This window comes from Triticum aestivum, chromosome 7A (genome assembly GCF_018294505.1).
Source record: "Triticum aestivum cultivar Chinese Spring chromosome 7A, IWGSC CS RefSeq v2.1, whole genome shotgun sequence".
Classification (NCBI taxonomy): domain Eukaryota; kingdom Viridiplantae; phylum Streptophyta; class Magnoliopsida; order Poales; family Poaceae; genus Triticum; species Triticum aestivum.
Genome location: NC_057812.1, coordinates 670,190,374 through 670,198,020, shown reverse-complemented (window position 1 = coordinate 670,198,020; position 7,647 = coordinate 670,190,374). Strand labels below are relative to the sequence as shown.

Here is a 7,647-nt window from a genome sequence, read left to right as displayed (position 1 = left end):
AGAGAGACAATAAAAGTTGACTACATACTGAACCAAAGAACAGAGTTTTGGCGCTACATAAAACAGTTGCAACTTTCTTCTTTAGTTATAAACGCACTTATTCCACCATGACTGCGTGACCTCGTGCCATCCCATGATTTATCCAGGGCGAGCTAACTAAATATCAAATAGAATCCGCCAAGGTGTCAACATTCGCACGCTGCATGGCCGACCCCTTATTCAGCTAAGGAAAAAACAGAGCTTATACTATGACACTCTCACTCTCAGAAAACATAAGTGGAATGGATGAGCAGCAAAACATTGAAGAACACACTTAGCGTGGTAAGCTGGCAGATGATATGAACTCTCGCTCCAAGCTATAACATCTTTGGTTGTTTGTGGTGACTGGATCAACTCCGTTAGCTGAGTGAGATGAAACATCAGCTTCAGCTCTACCATTTTCTCGAGTGACATGGGATGACATCGAATGTTTCTTATGCAGAACCTGCAAAGACATCTCTACTTCCTTCATCGTAGGCCTTTCTTCACCTTGGATACGTAGGCACTTCTCTGCGAGAGAGGCAACACTGAAAATTTCTTCCTCGGTTGCTTCTTCACGAACTTGAGCAGCGACTATCTCTCTTATAGGCCTCTTCTGCATCTCCGCAAGAAAGTAACAAGATAAACTCTGGGCTAAGCCTGACTCACCAGTAAAAACAGGCTTCCTTCTGAGAAGTAGCTCTAAAAGCATGACACCGAAGCTGTACACATCGCTCTTTTCAGTTAGATGCCCAGTGCGAAAATACTCCGGATCCAAGTACCCAAATGTGCCTTGTACATGTGTTGTAACATGAGTCTGGTCTATATGCACCAATCTTGACGCACCAAAGTCAGCAACTTTTGCAGTGTAGTTTGCATCTAGGAGTATATTAGAAGACTTGACATCACGGTGGAAGACTGATATGGACGCTGCGGAGTGGAGATAATAGAGAGCACCTGCAGCCTGTGCAGCAATTCTTAGGCAACCATCCCAGGACAAAGTAAAACCGTTGCTTGGACCAGAATGAAGGATTTCAAACAAGGAACCATTAGGAACAAAATCATACACTAATAGTGGGACCTCACTTTCAAGGCAACAGCCATAAAGCTTTACGATATTTCTGTGGTTAATCTGTGAAAGGATGACAACCTCATTGTGAATTGCTCAATCTCAACTTGCTCAATGACCTTAGATTTCTTTATAGCCACCACATGCTGATCAGATAAGATGCCTTTGTAGACCATGCCATGCCCTCCACGGCCAAGGATCCGTGTGTGATCAAAGTTGTTTGTTGCCTGATCTAACTCCTCCAGCGAGAAAATCCTTGTTGTTTCACCTGCAGCTTCACTCGATAATATTAATTGTTCCAGAAGGAGGCCATGATTCTTTGTATAATACTTCCTTCTCAGTTTCTTCTGGATGTCTCTTCTCCATCTACGGCGGATAAACATTGCACTTAAGCCAAGAAGTAGTAGCCCGAAGCCAACACCAAGCCCAATAGCGATATCTGCATGAATGGCGGCGCACCTTAATATTGATTTCATTTTTTGTTGTGTTCATAGTAGAAATCAAAGGGGAACGAAATTTCACCTGATAAATTAATTTTCTTTTTCGACCGATTGTATCCTAACATTTTAGAAAAAAGTTGAAATTAAAATGATTGTAAGTGAGATACTCCAAAAAAAACACGGAAATATTAACTGCAAACATGCAGATGTGTAGGTGAATCAATTATTACCGCAACGTGAGCAGCCAGCGAGTACATACGGGCGGAGATCAAGACTTGGATGGGCTTGACCAATGTGGACATCGCCGACTGGAGCAGCTTCGACAACGTCAAGGACTGGTGGCACCACATGGTGGGCGTCAATGCCAATGTGAGAAAGGGCCTCGCATCTGTCGTCATGTTGGTTTCATGGGAGATTTGGAACGAGCGGAACGCGAGAGTGTTTAGGAATGTGTCCTCCATGCCATATGTAATCACATCTAGAATTAAGACCGAAGCCAGGCTTTGGGGGTTGGCGGGGGCCAAGCATTTGAGTTCTCTTATACCGCGAGAGTAGACTTTCGAATTGAGGCCGTCCATGGACGGTCGGTCATGTATTTCAAAACTCTTCTTAATTAATGAGATGAGGCAAAGCTTTTGCCTCCGTTTCGAAAAAAAAACGGATTGCCCATGTACCCATGATGGCAAGCGCATGTATAACCAGGCAGGTACGAGGTGTCGAAGCATGAGCTGTGATCACTGACGCAGGCAAAGTTGGCCTCATCTGCCGAAGCATTGGCGCATGTCCGTCTGTCATTTATATTCGAATACATCACACTGTCAAACCCAGCAATTTGGCGCTGCACCAGCTGGCCCTCCTTGACAGGGACAAACTTGAGCTGCATGGCATTAGCAACATGATCTTCTCCCTGGGTAGAAGCATGTCTTGCTGTACAGGGTGCCCGAGACTTGTCCATGGCATGTAGTGCAAAGTGGCAAGTCCAAAGCCATGTTTGAATTTCCAATCACATAGGTGAAGAAGTCGCACAGTCTTATCCACAGTTGGCGGACAGAGAAAACGAAATTGCTGGAGGGGCCTTGTAATGATGCATTGTACACTTCAGCATCCCGACTCGTTGAGATGTCAATCGAGAAGTTGACGACTATACCTGGCATTGTGAAAGAAAAAGAAAAGAAGAAACACAAATTACTCAAAACCGGTGAACAAACTTGAGTTTGTACATGCAGCAACTTTAGTTATTCTAGAACCGTTTTGCTTCACTTGAATTCGGCTCTGCTAGAAGTCCGAATTAGAACTCCAAACTTTAAAACGGGACGGAACACTTGCCGTCTTTCAAAAAAAAAAAATCAATCCCTAGTCTGAGTTGTGAAAATAAGACTTGTTGGATCCATTGGATTTAGGCGTTTAGCCCATTTATTTAACAATAATTCCTAGGGAAAATCCCATAGGCCCATGTGGCTCATTCGTGCATGACAAGGGTACGGTGTGAAAAATAGTCTCACCATGCTAGTGGAGGTGTGGGACACTAACATATAAGGTGGGTTGTTTTACGCACCATTAAGAGCTTGAGAATAGGGCACATGAATGCGGGCTCCACCTCCGCCATGACTCGCCACGACTTGCATGCGCGTCGTGATCGAATTAAGCTAGGACCTGGCCACTTCCATTCCCTCGTTGTGATCTGATATGGAAGAGAGGCTATCAGGTTTTCTGGGAGTGCTCCCGCGCGACTGCTAGATCTTCTTCGTCGTGGCTACTGGCGACTTCTTCCCGGACGTCGATGACCTGCTTCACAATATGCAAATACTTCTTCTTCTGCTGCACTGTATGTGTTCTTCTCCCTTCTGTTATGGTTTGCATCCAATCTTCTACTTTTATCTATCGATATAGATGTGATGTTCGTCTGTTATGTACCCAATTGCATGCCTAGATACATCACTATGTTACTTGATTCGATCATCATGATTATCAAGTTTTATCTTCTGTCCCTCTGGATTAAACTTAATGAAAAGTTGCTCAAGTATTCAACAAGGCTTCCCATATGATTCGCTTGTGGGACAACTAGGAGGACGGTTATTCTTATGATTATGTCAATCTAAAATTAACTGATGAGATCGAGATACTAGGTAGCATCACATGTTTCATTGATACATCTAGTTAATTTTTTTCTAAAGAGTCTAATAAGAAAGGTTCACCATTTCCATTGCTTCTCACAGTTATTAAGAAACCTGATTGATCAAGCAGAAAACTATGTTGTGAGCAACAGTTTGGTAAGGTTAGGCTTTTCCCCACGTCACCTCTGTTGATCGACGGGATGTCTCTTTCACCTGGCTCTGGAAATATTGTGCTCGGCATAAGCATAAAGTTTTGGTTCCTTTCCTCTGAGTGTCAATTGGGCAGGCTTAATACCAACGAGTGGCTACAAACTTTCCGGTAATCATAATAAATTTACATAAATAAAGATTTATGTTTTAAAATACATTTTTTCATTTATAGGCCTTAGATATTGTTGACTATTAGAGCAATAAAATTTCACACAGTATGTTACAAGTATTTTTTGCACACTTCCTTTTTTTTTTCTCATCCTACAATTCCGTAACCTCTCTTGGCCGTTAGAGCATCTACAAACATCGAGGCAGCCTGCCCGGTCACTGCCCAAATTGCCATCCAACCAGACCTGGCAAACTCGGCCCAAACGGTCGGGCTGACCAACACTCCTCATACCAACCCCATATCTAGGGTGGATATGGAGACGCCCAGACGTGTCCCGTCGGATCCGACATACCAAACCCATCCCAAATCTGCTCCAGATTGGCCCACCAAGTCGACCACACTCCTCCCGCGCTCGTCCTCCATTTCCCGCATCCACGCCGCCTCCCACCTCAACCCTTGCTCCCCGTTCGTGGTGCTGCCCTCATCTCTCGTCGTAGATGTCGTCGCCAACTACCTTGTCTGACACAATCAGCATGGATTATGCCTTGGCAAAATACATGGGGATCCCGACCCTGATTGTTGATTCCAAGGCGGAGTACGCCGCCTGCATGTAGTGCCACAGGAAGCAACTTGAGCGTGAAGTGGCAGAGAAGGTAGCTGTATAGAGGGTTGGTGCAGAGATGGCTGGAGATGAGGAGATGGACTTGGACACAGGTGGTCTGGCAACCACGACCGATACAACCTCGCGGCTGCGGGAAAGAAGAACTCGTCGGTAAAGCCCGACTCCATTACGGTCTCCCAGTGATTGGGCATCCCGGATAGCTTTTCGAAATACGCCTCCGCTAAGGCGACAAGAACGACGCACCGCAACTCCAAGGGCATCGAAAAACGTCAGGCAAGGGCGGTGCCGGGCATGGCCACATGCCATTCGATGATATGCCCCAACAATAGTACAAAAAGCGCTACCGGTGACACGCCAAAAACCATTTTAGTGGCATGGGGTGGCCCACACCACCTATATGGCTCGTGGTATGGCCAACTCTCTTAGACTAGCCACAATGGATAGTAACATACACTAGTAACATACACATATCCCTAGACTATGTTACTACCTTTATAGTGGGTAGTAATTTAAGTGTGGTAACATGCAAAGATTCATTTTTTAGGTTATAGACTCATATTGTATTGGGACATGTGATGTAACAGTAACTAGCTAAGTTACTACAACTATCTCTTTCTTCATTAACTCATTGCCACATAAGTAAATTTGCTGAGTTAGACTCGATGTTACTGCTGAAGTTACTCCCACTGTGGCTAGTCTTAGACCTCTCTCTCTCCCCCCCTCTCTCTCTCCCTTCCCCCCCCTCTCTCTCTCTCTCTCTCCGATGAGGAGGATGGTTTCCATTGGAGGGGCTCGACAGATGGGAAGTATAGCGCGAGATTGGCCTACGTTGGGTTTTTCCTGGTGCGGGAATTTACTCCGTGTGCCAAGAAGTTTTGGAGTTCCTGAGCTCCTCCTGGTATCAAGTTTTCGGTTGGTTGGTCTTTTGCAACAGACTATGGACGTCAGATAGATTGTAGAGGCGCCAGCTACATCACCCGGATTCTTGTGCCCTCTACTGCTAGCTACCAGAAGACTCGCAACACCTACTTATGGGGTGCCCTTTCTCACGTGAGGTTTGGTATCATATGCTCCTAGGATATAGGCTACACCGGTTCACTCCATTGGGGCATGAGGACTTCGCTCCATGGTGGCTCATGATTGTCGTTCCCGTTTCTTCAAGGGCACGGGCTGAGATTAGCTCCATTGTTCTTATCTCGGCTAGGTACACTTGGTTAGAGCATAACAACAGAGTTTTTGACAAAGTCACCGTCATGCCTATGTTAGGAAGGTTCATGATGTGTTCCTCCAGTGGAAACTAGGGCTAGGCAAGGTGTAATGGTAGGAGGATAGACATACCTTGCTGTCTATGGTGGAGCTTGTGGCCACTTGCTTGTAATATGGTGGGCTACTTCCATCATCTTTCTTAATATACTTTGCGCATGCGTATTCTTGAAAAGAACATGCCCATTCATAAGTTGCTTTGAGATCTAGATATTTTTCATGAGGATGTATACAATAAAGTTGTGCAGTTTGTTAAGACTTCTTTTAGTTTACAAGACTTCTCTATGAATTTTATAGGATAAGATTTTTGTAGGAAATTGGTCCTTGGGACCCTCAGGTTTGAATGAAATGTAATGTTGTTTCTATATTAGATTGATTCATATGTTCTGTATTTTGAATGAGAAGAAACATTCGCTCAGACTCAAAAAAAAAAACTTAGGAATCATATGACTGTTCTTTTCAAATTCCGTTTCATAAGATTTTAGATATGTGTCACCTTACTTTCTGTAGCTTTCCTATTTCTATGATATTCATATCTTATGAACCAAAAGAGGCTTTAACAGTTTTTTGTAAATTAAAGTGGTACGTTAGCAAAAAGGAACAAGGAAAAAAAAGGGCAAAGTTTTAACGTACACTCATTTTGCTCCGTATGTAGTTTATAGTGGAATCTCTAAAAGGTCTTGTATTTAAGAAAGGAGGGAGTAGTAATTTGCAGAGTATATCGGAACTGTCGATCGAGGGAGTTTACGGATGAAATTAAGCAGCTAGAAGCGCAATAGCTGTAGTAGCTCTTACCGACGCCATCAATGAAATCGAGCACCTCCATGACGTGGTGCCTGAGATAGAGCCTTGGAGTTTGCGTGGTGTTGTCGCAGATGAGGGCGAAGCCGGTATGCCGGGAGCAGTTGGGGCCGATGCCGAATGGAAACTTGATTGCACGGTCGCCGCACTTGGTTGGACAATCGTCAGACGGGAATTTCCTGATGCCCTGCTGCTGCTGGTGTCTTGGAGTTCGCGCTGCTAATGGAGTTGTGGCGCTGCGGTTGATGCAAGAAAGCAGCAGGAGCAGGAGCAGGAGCAGCTGAAGCACGGCGTGGATGGCCATCTGCCACTAGATTGAGGCTGAAACTTGAGCAAGGAGAAGCACAAGCAGATAATGGCAGAGGAGCGCTGCTGGCTTTGGCTATGTATGCATGGTAGCTCTGGGACTAGGGCTTTCGTCTCCACGCGGCCTCCGTGTGAAATGCCCTCTGTGGTAGTGCTTAATTCTTTTCCATTGTTTTTTGAGATGGCTCAACATCTCGGCGAATGGTTGTGCAAGTGCTTATTGGCCGGTTGGAGAATCTGCGACAAGTCCTGGGCCTTTTTAGCTTGGATCTGATTTGCACGACGATGGAAACTAGTACTGTAAATAGCCCTCCCTGCACATGGCCGCCCACGTGCGCGTTCAGCGTAACCGGCCGCCTTGGACGCGGCTGCGGTCGTACTTCCTGACCACCGTCCGTCCCGACGAGGGAGAGTGTTAATCCCTTATGTAACACTGTATTTTGCGACACTTTCGTCCATTTTGACAACCAACTGTGTTAAGTAATATGTGAAAAGATGACTTTACCCTTTATGTTGTTTGTGACCAGAATTATTCACATCACCAAAGAAGCAGTTAATCACATGGCCGTGGAAGGTGGCGGGCAAGACAGAGCCGTCGCTTTCTCGCGCACCCCCTCTCCTTGTTCCCTGATTTTAGACCGCTAGATCGAATTTCAAGGACGAGTCGTGTATGTGTATGTGCAAAACTAGCTCAG

At 45.2% G+C, this 7,647-nt stretch overlaps 1 pseudogene; it reads right to left on the bottom strand.

The window, feature by feature from the left end:
* Positions 1-313: 313 nt before the first annotated feature.
* On the bottom strand, positions 314-6,950 carry LOC123153688 (wall-associated receptor kinase-like 9; annotated as a pseudogene).
* Positions 6,951-7,647: the final 697 nt, after the last annotated feature.